General features: G+C 44.2%; 1 long non-coding RNA gene across 1 annotated transcript; it reads left to right on the top strand.

Moving 5' to 3' along the window:
- The first annotated feature begins 370 nt into the window (after positions 1–370).
- Positions 371–9834, top strand: LOC132116786 (uncharacterized). The gene is made up of 2 exons (XR_009425697.1): positions 371–691; positions 9540–9834. It is a non-coding gene; the product is annotated as an uncharacterized LOC132116786 (long non-coding RNA).
- The last annotated feature ends 546 nt before the right edge of the window (positions 9835–10380 follow it).

Below are 10380 nucleotides of genomic sequence, written 5' to 3'. Positions count from 1 at the left end.
ATCTAAATGACACACTTATTGGCACAGAACAAGCTTCACGGATGGGGCCACACTGTAAGCATATGATATTGACCAAAATGATATTTAGTGACCTTTCTGTAAGGTGTTTAAAAACCTTTCAATGCATATTACTTATAAATAGCTAAATGTTTTATCCGTCACTTTCCAGTGATAAAAACATAATTTATTTATTTAGCCATTACTTTGTCATCCTCTGCAAAATCTCAGACCAAATCAGCAAAAAATGTCAAAGTGCCCTGGCTCAATGTGAACTGTGGGGGTGTGTACGCACCATGAATGGTGAGTGACTGGCAGCATAGTTTGAACAGGTGCCCCTAATTGGCAGGTGGAGCTCTCGGCCGCAGCTGTGGCTGCTGGGACTAATGATGAATCAGGCCAGACAGGCAGCAGAGAAGTGTCTGGAACGTCTCCGTCTACTTGCACAGTGACAGAGTTGCCGGGGATGATGCTGTTTCAGGCTGATTAATTTGAGTGGCTGGTCCAGTCTTGAAGAAGAAGTGTAAGGTTGGGGTGGGGGAGTTGAGCTGTGTGGGCTCTGACATTGTCCTTTATTATCAGAGAACCTTAGCGGCAGCAGTCTCAAGCAAATGAGACAGTCCCCCTGGGGAGGATGGCAGTGGAGAGCTTCTCTTCAGCATGTCATATTACAGCTGCAGGTACTTCGTGACAGGTGAGAATACACTTACATAGGCAGTTAGCGGTTTAGGTGGGCCAAAGTCTACTGTGACTAACATGAAATTAAATGAAATCAGAATGGACAATATGACTTATTCAATGTTAATTCCAGGACTTTTTGTGAATAATTTTCACATTAAAAATGTTACTTTTTATACCTTTTGACTTTCCTTTTAAATATTCACAAATATTTATTTCTTCAGCCCATCCTCTCCAACCATTTGGCTTCATTGTGGTATGTAACATCTACTTTGCCCAGTCGAATCAATCGCAATGGACAATATTAACATCCTATTTTATTTAGGAAGGAAATGGGTGTCAGAATTCAGAAATTTGCAGAAAGTTTCATGTTGATGCCTGGTTTTATATGAAATGGGTGGATCTTAAATTAAGGGCAATTTTGGCCCTGTGGCCACATCACTGTAGGATTCTTTCCTTTTTTAATTTACTACCAAAATTCTGTATTTTTTTTTAAATCTTTCTACAAAAAGATAGAACATTTAAACCACAGTTTTCTATCAGATTTACAATCATGGACTGTGTGTAGCAGCATCCTTGTGACGATCGTGCACCAGAGAGACACAGGGAGAAAGAGAGATCCAATCGCAGATGTTTATTGGGGTAATCAAAATCGAGCTCAAAAACAGCCAAGATTAAAAACCAAACAATCAGTCCGAAACAAATAAACAAATAAACAAAAGAGAGAATAGGAAAGGGAACGGAACGGGAACTCGGAGGACGAGAAGACAAGGGAGAATCTCGGGAGACGAGAAGGCTGGATACACGAAGGGTAAGGACTCCATACAAACAACAGGAAAAGACTGGTATTTATAGGGAGGCTAATGACAATAAAGTGACTGCACCTGGTGCAATTAACAGGAGTGCAATTACTGTGATGACAGGACAAGACTAGAGGAATTCTAGGGCCTACGGTGAAGTGCCTAAAGGGAAGTGAGCCCACTAGTGGACACCCAGGGAAACAGAGACTAGGCAGCGTGACATTACCCCCTCCTCCACGGAGCAGCTGCCAGATGCTCCACCCGAACCCAAGGGAAGACCAAAAACACAAAGAGACCAGGAGGGAGGTGGAGCGGCGGAGGACCAGGGGGAGGGACGGAGGGCCAGGTAAAATGGGGAAAACAGAGTCAAGAGGACCAGGTAGAATGGGGAAACAGAGACAAGACGACCAGGTAAAATGGGAAAACAGAGACAAGAGAGGTGCAACACAAAACAAGGAGTTCAGGAGGGTGGTAGACCGGCGGAGGATAAGGGGGAGGGACGGAGGGCCAGGTCCTTAGAGGGAAACAGAACGAAAGACACAGACAAGAAACCCAGGAGGAAGGTGGACCGGCGGAGGATCAGGGGGAGGGACGGAGGGCCAGGTCCATAGGAGGAAACAGAAAGAAAGACACAGACAGAAGAACAAAAGAAAATAAACACAAAAACACAAGTCCAAGAAGGACATCCTGTGATGCCCACCAGGGCGGAGCAGACGACCACCACATCCATGCGGCCGAGCCAGATGCCCCCCAGGGCGGAGCAGAAGACCACCACAACCGTGCGGCCGAACCAGACGCCCCCCAGGGCGGAGCAGAAGACCACCACATCCGTGCGGCCGAACCAGACGCCCCCCAGGGCGGAGCAGAAGACCACCATATCCAAGCGTCCGAACCGGACGCTCCCCAGGGCGGAGCAGAAGACCACCACATCCGTGCGGCCGAACCAGACGCCCCCCAGGGTGGAGCAGAAGACCACCACATCCATGCGGCCGAACCAGACGCCCCCCAGGGCGGAGCAGAAGACCACCACATCCGTGTGGCCGAACCAGATGCCCCCCTGGGCGGAGCAGAAGACCACCACATCCATGTGGTCGAATGAACAGAAGGACAAGTCTGATTGGGCAAGTCTGAAACAAAGAACATAAACAAGTTAAGGGTAGCCTCCGTGGCCACAACAGGATCAGTCGGGTGCTCAGAGAGTTCGACTGAGATGTGACCCGGCTCTGCAAGTTCTGCAGAGGCGAGGAGAGACTCTGGTAGATCAGCAGATACGTGGAGAGGCTCCGATAGTTCAACAGAGAAATGACGAGACTCTGATACTCCCTTGGTGTTTCTACTGTGTTCCAGAAGATCACTGCTGACTTGACTCTGCTCATGAAGATTATTGGTGACTTGCATTTGTTCATGAAGATCATTGGTGACTTGTATTTGTTCATGAAGATCAATGGTGACTTGCCTTTTTTCATGACGATCAATGGTGACTTGCCTTTGTTCATGAAGATCAATGGTGACTTGCCTTTGTTCATGAAGATCCCCGGTGACTGGACTTGGTCCTTGAAGATCACCGGTGATTTGACTCTGTCTTTGAAGATCACCGGTTACTTGACTCTGTCCTTGAAGATCACCAGTGACTTGACTCTGTCCTTGAAGATCACCAGTGACTTGACTCTGTCCTTGAAGATCACCAGTGACTTGACTCTGTCCTTGAAGATCACCAGTGACTTGACTTGACTCTGGAAGGTCAACGGTGACTAGCCTGGACTCTGGAAGGTCCACTGTGACTAGTCCTGACTCTGGAAGGTCAATGGTGACTAGTCCTGACTCTGGAAGGTCAACGATGACTAGCCCTGACTCTGGAAGGTCAAAGGTGACTAACCCGGACTCTGGAAGGTCAACGGTGACTAACCCTGACTCTGGAGGGTCCACCAGCACCTGACTCGACTCTGGAGGGTCCACGAGCACCTGACTCGACTCTGGAAGGTCAACAGGAATTAGCCCTGACTCTGCAAGTTCATCAGTGACTGACCCTGACTCTGGAAAGTCGATGGTGACTGGCCCTGACTCTAGAAGGTCGACGGTGACTAACCCTGACTCTGGAGGGTCCACGAGCACCTGACTCGACTCTGGAGGGTCCACGAGCATCTGACTCGACTTTGGAGGGTCAACCGGAAACTGACTCAACTCTGGAAATTCAATGGGCACCTGACTCGTCTCTGGAAGGTCAACAGGAACTAGCCCTGACTCTGGAAGGTCAACGGTGACCAACCCTGACTCTGGAAGGCCGACGGTGACTAACCCTGAATCTGGAAGGTCAACGGTGACTAATCCCGACTCTGGAGGGTCCATGAGCACCTGACTCGACTCTGGAGGGTCCACGAGCACCTGACTTGACTCTGGAGGGTCAACCGGAACCTGACTCAACTCTGGAAAGTCAACGGGCACCTGACTCGACTCTGGAAGGTCAACAGGAATCTGACTTGATTCTGGAGGATCAACTGGAACGTGACTCGACTCTGGATGGTCAACAGGAACCTGACTCGACTCTGGATAGTCAACTGGAACCTGACTCAACTCTGGAGGGTCAACTGGAACCTGACTCAACTCTGGAGGGTCAACGGGAATATGACTCGACTCTGGAGGGTCAACCGGAACCTGACTCAATTCTGGAGGGTCAACGGGAACCTGACTCAACTCTGGAGGGTCAACGGGAATATGGCTCGACTCTGGAAGGTCAACCGGAACCTGACTTAACTCTGGAGAGTCAACGGGAACCTGACTCAACTCAGGAAAGCCCACTTTAGCTGCCATCCTCTGCAGTGGCTCCGGGCTGGCGGCCACCTTGTGCAGTGGTGCTGGGTTGGTGGCCATCTTGTACTGTGGTGCTGGCTCAGCAGACGTGACGTGATCAGTCTCTGGGTCAGCAGACATGACGTGAACACTCCTGGGATTCTCTAGGATCTTTGACAGCATGGAGAAATAATCCAAAAACGTCTCAGCGGCCATCTTGTGCGTTGGCACTAAGCTGGCGGCCATCTTGCACCGTGGCGCTGGGCTGGTGACCACTTTGCGCTGTGCTGCTGTGCTGGCGTCCATCTTTACATTACATTACATTACATTTACATTTAGCTGCACTTTTATCCAAAGCGACTTACAATTTCTATATATGTCAGAGGTCACACACCTCTGGAGCAACTAGGGGTTAAGTGTCTTGCTCAGGGACACATTGGTGTCTCACAGTGGATTCGAACCCGGGTCTCTTACAGCAAAGGCATGTGTCTTATCCACTGCGCCAACACCGCCCCATCTTGCCTCGTGGCGCTGGGCTGATGGCCATCTTGTGCAGTGTCGCTGGACCTGCGGCAATCATGGGAAGTGGTGCTGGGCCGGCGGCCATTCTGCGCAGTGGCTCTGGGCGGGCGGCCATCTTGTGCTGTGGCGCAGGGCTAGTGTCCATCTTGTCGTGACGCTGAGCTGGCGGCCATCTTGTGCTGTGGTGTTGGGCTGGCTTCCATCTTGCCTCGTGGTACTGGATTGGCGGCCATCCTGTGTAATGGTGCTGGGTCGGCGGCCATTCTGCGCAGCGGCGCTGGGTTGGCGGCCATCTTGTGCGGCGGCACTGGGCTGGCGGCCATCTTGTGCAGCGGTGCTGGCTCGGCAGATTTGCGCCTCCTTTCCCCTCTCCGTCCACAATGGTGAGACGACGGCTCCCATCCGATCCTCCCGAACCCAGGGTCGACGGGGGGCCGTAGTGGAGAGTGATGCCGGACCTCCTCTCGACCACTCACTCCTGAGCGACCTCCCCTGGTCCCACGAAACACGACCAGGCGAGTACCCTCGAAACCATTCCTCTCCCGCTCGGTGACTGGGGAGGAAATATGAACAGACATACCGCTGGATCTCAGTGATGGAGTCCTTCTGTGATGATCGTGCACCAGTGAGACACAGGGAGAAAGAGAGATCCAATCGCAGATGTTTATAGGGGGTAATCCAAATCGAGGTCAAAAACAGCCAAGGTCAAAACCAAACAATCAGTCCAAAACAAATAAACAAATAAACAAAAGAGAGAACAGGAAAGGGAACGGAACGGGAACTCGGAGGATGAGAAGACAAAGGAGAATCTCGGGAGACGAGAAGGCTGGATACACGAAGGGTAAGGACTCCATACAAACAACAGGAAAAGACTGGTATTTATAGGGAGGCTAATGACAATAAAGTTACTGCACCTGGTGCAATTAACAGGAGTGCAATTACTGTGATGACAGGACAAGACTAGAGGAATTCTAGTGCCTATGGTGAAGTGCCTAAGGGGAAGTGAGCCCACTAGTGGACACCCAGGGAAACAGAGACTAGGCAGCGTGACAATCCTGTGATGGAAATTATGTGGTGTAAATGACATTTCAACACTTTGGGTCTGAACCAGGTGGCTGGGATGCCCTGAGTGGCCTAAAGATGCTTTAAAAAAATTCTACACGGGGGGTGGGGGATGGGGTATTCCAAAAACCAGGTTATGTGACATACACGGGTATGTTTTAGGATAAGCGAGTGGATAACTTCCTCAGCTTTCGGAAGTTACAGAGGTAACTTTCAGGTTATGTAAGTAACCATAGCAACTTGTTCTCTGAAGATAACCTGCTCCAGAGCAGGTTATGTTCCATGGTTAGTTCACTTCTGCGCTATCAGCGCATGATCTACTGCCAAGCCTTCAGTGGGTGTGACAGATAGTGCGCAATATTATATAATACAATACAGTGTCATGTATATAGCCTACTGTGACGAGTGGGGCGGGGCCGAGAGACGTGGGAACAGGAGCGAGGCCGGTGGAGTGATTGGAGATTAGCGACACCTGTTCGACCCACCGGTCTCGAGTCCCACGGAGGAGATGGAAGGATATAAAACTGGAGCGACGACAGTGAAGGACGAGAGAGGACCAGGCCTGGGTTTTAGTTTGTGTTTGCTTTTTATTTGTGCGCGACAGTCGTCCGCGAGGGGCTGTTGCGCTGTTTTGTGTTTATTTGGTTATTAAAGTCTTTATTTGATTGTCCGTCGGTTCCCGCCTCCTTCTTCCCGATGATTATGGAGATTATAATTGTTACACCTACTATATATATATATATATATATATATATATATATATATTAGGGCTGGTAAGCAATTACATTTTTTTTTTATCTAATTAATTACATAATGTGGTGATTAATCTAACTAATCATGAAATTTGGAGAAATTACTCTGAAAAGGTGAACTATAACTTTATTTTATTAATTTTATTATTATTACTATAAAAACATTTTTTCTTTAATGAAATGATACTCTAAATAATAAACTAAAACTGCCAGTAAGTGGTGGTAATGTCTTAATGATTAAGTTATCAAGTCATTTATTCATTCGTTGATTTGTTCAAATGGCTGATTCATTTAGTAGTGAAGTAAAGGGATCTTTATGAATGGTTCATTGAATCATTAGGCTTGTTCTACTTGACATCAAAAAACCGCTTTAGAGAGCATATGGCTACTTATATAAGCATATGGCTCGCTATTGCGGTATTTTGAAGTCATACAGCGATCGGTCTGTGCAGCGCCAGCTCAAATCTAGCTTGTGTGATATTTCTTAAATATGTGATGTAGTCTTATTTTAGGGATATTCTCTAGGGTCCATCACGCAGTAAGTTGTTGCCCAGCCTCATATTAGTCATCAATCGACTGTATGAAATGGCAGATGATCCACATAGGTCTGGGGCGGAGCAAGTGCGTTAAATGCATTAATAATTTTAACGTGTTATTTTTGTCCATAACTTAATTAATCTAATTAACGCGTTAAATTACCAGCCCTTATAGATATATATATATATATATATATATATATATATATATATATATTGTTTTCATGTGTCTTAACTGAAGAGACAATTGAGTTTGGCCACACCACAATAAAGAGTGGATCGGTGGAGTGATGGAAAAGTCCTGGTTGTTTCAAACTTCTTCCAGATGAGAATACTTTCTGTATGCTAATAAAACAAAAATGACTTTATTCAACAATTCCTTTGTCAACAGTCTCCTCTGTGTCTCTCCATATCACCATATGCTGAGTATGCTCTTCTGTGTCAGTCGCACCACAAGGGTGCGCTCTTTCTACGTGTATTTATGCTTTGATTTGAAAGAAAACAGGCATCCTTGTGGCGCATTTCCATAGCGACTCATCTAATCATCACTCTGTTGAGAATGTCTTGAGCCTTAACCAGGAACATGGTTGAATGAACTTACTCCTGGACGTGTTTTTGGAACCACATACCTCGAGTAAGGAAGGCTTGGGTTTAATCAAACGAAAGTTTGATAGCTGACTGTAAGTTAACTGTGCTTTCTGGAATGCACCCCTGGGTGTTCAGTCATGTTGATAAAGGAACTGACCACTGGAGGTAGGTAAAGAGGTTTGTGCAACAGTCTATATTTCTGTTTAATTTCATTATTACTATTTTATTTATTTTAATTTGTGGTCGCTTCTAATTTTATGTAAATTAATTTTGACTGGAGGTCAATTGATGTTTTTTTTTTATCATTTGAAAACAAATTACATATTGACTGGACAATAAAAATGTTTTGATGTCAAGTGACATTTAACACACTCACACATGGCAATGTGTAACTTTTTTTTTTTTTTGTAAACATTTAAGTGAATTGATGGAAATTTTATTAATTTATACAATGTGACAAAAAAGTAACTGAAAAGTAGCAAAGGCAATTGACAAAATTTTAGACAAAAACTATATTACACTGAACAAAATTATGAAAGCAAAACACTTTTGTTTTTGCCCCCATTTTTCATGAGCTGAACTCAAAGATCTAAGACTTTTTCTATGTACACAAAAGGCCTATTTCTCTCAAATATTGTTCACAAACCTGTCTAAATCGGTGTTGATGAGCAGTTCTCCTTTGCCCAGATAATCCATCCACCTCACAAGTGTGGCATATCAAGATGCTGATTAGACAGCATGATTATAGCACAGTTGTGCCTTAGGCTGGCCACAATATAAGTGTTGCATTTATAATTTTGTTCAGTGTAATATGCTATTTAACAACCTCTAACCTGTTTAACAAAAATAAAAAAGCTAAAATAAATTAGTTTTAAAATCAACCCCCGGGACATAAAAGTGCTTAAAGTTGAAGAAACACTATCACACTTTATAGAGGTCTGAACGTGAATTAGATAATGTTTAGATAATGATTCTGCAAATTATTTAACACGAAAAAGTTATAGCAGATATTGCATGCCTCTACACGCTTGTCCATGACCGTATCCTCTCTTGCTGGTGTTTTAAACGTAGACGCATGTTGAAAACCAAAGATAATTTGCTTTGAGTGATACTGTGACTTTTATCTCCAAGCTGTTTGTACTGGATCCCTACATGAGTGGAGATGTGAATTTCATTAATGCGTGGAGCGTACTTCAAGAGCGCACTGAGATCAATGCAACATTATTCATAATGACAATAGCAGGCGACGGTTGTGCTATGCTATCTATGCTGCTGTCTCACTGTACTTCTACACATTCCTTGAAAGTCTCTGGTGACAGAGCATTTTTAAGCATTTCTTTTTGACTCATGAAATCTAGATCACAGCAAATGCTGCACTGTCACTGAATGTTAAATGTGCAGTGTTTTTGAGCAAAAATGCGGATGGACTATGCAGCAAAAGAATTAATCAACAGTTTAAATGCAAATAATTAATGGCAACAAAATGGAATTAAAAAAATGTTTTGAAGTTGTTTAGGCCAAACTACAATACATAACCAACACTTTGGAACGACATGAAATATGCAGTTGGGCTGAATATACATTGATTTAAATATTACAAGCACATGTTTACACAAATAGTGTCATATTCATGTATCAAGATTCCAATTTTTATGCATTAGCTTCAATACTGGAAGAGACTAAGACTGTGTTTCTGAAAACCAAAAGAATGATGTAACATTTTTGCAATGCTACATGTTTTCTCAAACTATCTGTACTCCTTCAGTTAGCAATAATTCACTGTTTGCCTCAAACTCTTCTCTCTACCTATAACATAGCTTGCACAAAGATGAGGAATAGCAGAGGACAATGGGGAGGGATGGAGGTTCAGGCCATGAAGTAACAATGGACTTGGATTATGGAACAGAGCCGACAGAGGGAGGAGCCTTTATGAGGGCAAGAGGAACAAGGGGATGACCAGCCAAAGAGGAGCCAGGAGAGATCCATTTTATACACTAAATTTTATTTAATTTATAAAGCCTTTCACCCGCATCATCTGTAAAAACATATTAGCTCACTGTCTGGCGACATGTTTATGCTGACTTGTAATTAAAAAAAAGTTTGTTTTCCCAATCTATCGCATGTCATCTACTGGCTGTTGCCGTTTTATGTTTTGTGCTTAAAAAATGTGTCAAAATTTCCAGTAAGGGTGTATGTGAACATAATTGCTCCTTGGATTGTGGGACTTTTTATGGAGTGAATATTTCAGTGCACTGGAAGGATTTTGCAATTGAGTTGCCATTAAAAAAAAAAAAGATTTTGTCTGGAGATTTTCTAAAAGGAAAGAGGAAGTGTTCTATCCCTGTACATATGACATAATTACATTTAAATAGCATTTTTTTTCTATGTATTCCAAAAGCATAATTTCAGTGGTAATCCAGAATACATCTTATAACTTGTGTGACTCATAAGGCATTTTATGATATATATGATATATATATATATTTTAAGTGTGGATGAAATGCAATAATAATTCATTAACCTCCTGATAAGTGTTCCTGTACGAGTATCGTTAATATTTCATGAGATGTTTCTGACTTTTGTAATTATATGCAATGTCATGCTCAACTTGTTTCCCCAGAGAAAACAATACAATAAAAAAATATATATTTCTCACCC

The sequence above is a fragment of the Carassius carassius genome, chromosome 36 (assembly GCF_963082965.1).
Source record: "Carassius carassius chromosome 36, fCarCar2.1, whole genome shotgun sequence".
Taxonomy (NCBI): domain Eukaryota; kingdom Metazoa; phylum Chordata; class Actinopteri; order Cypriniformes; family Cyprinidae; genus Carassius; species Carassius carassius.
This window is presented reverse-complemented; position numbering and strand designations above follow the sequence as displayed.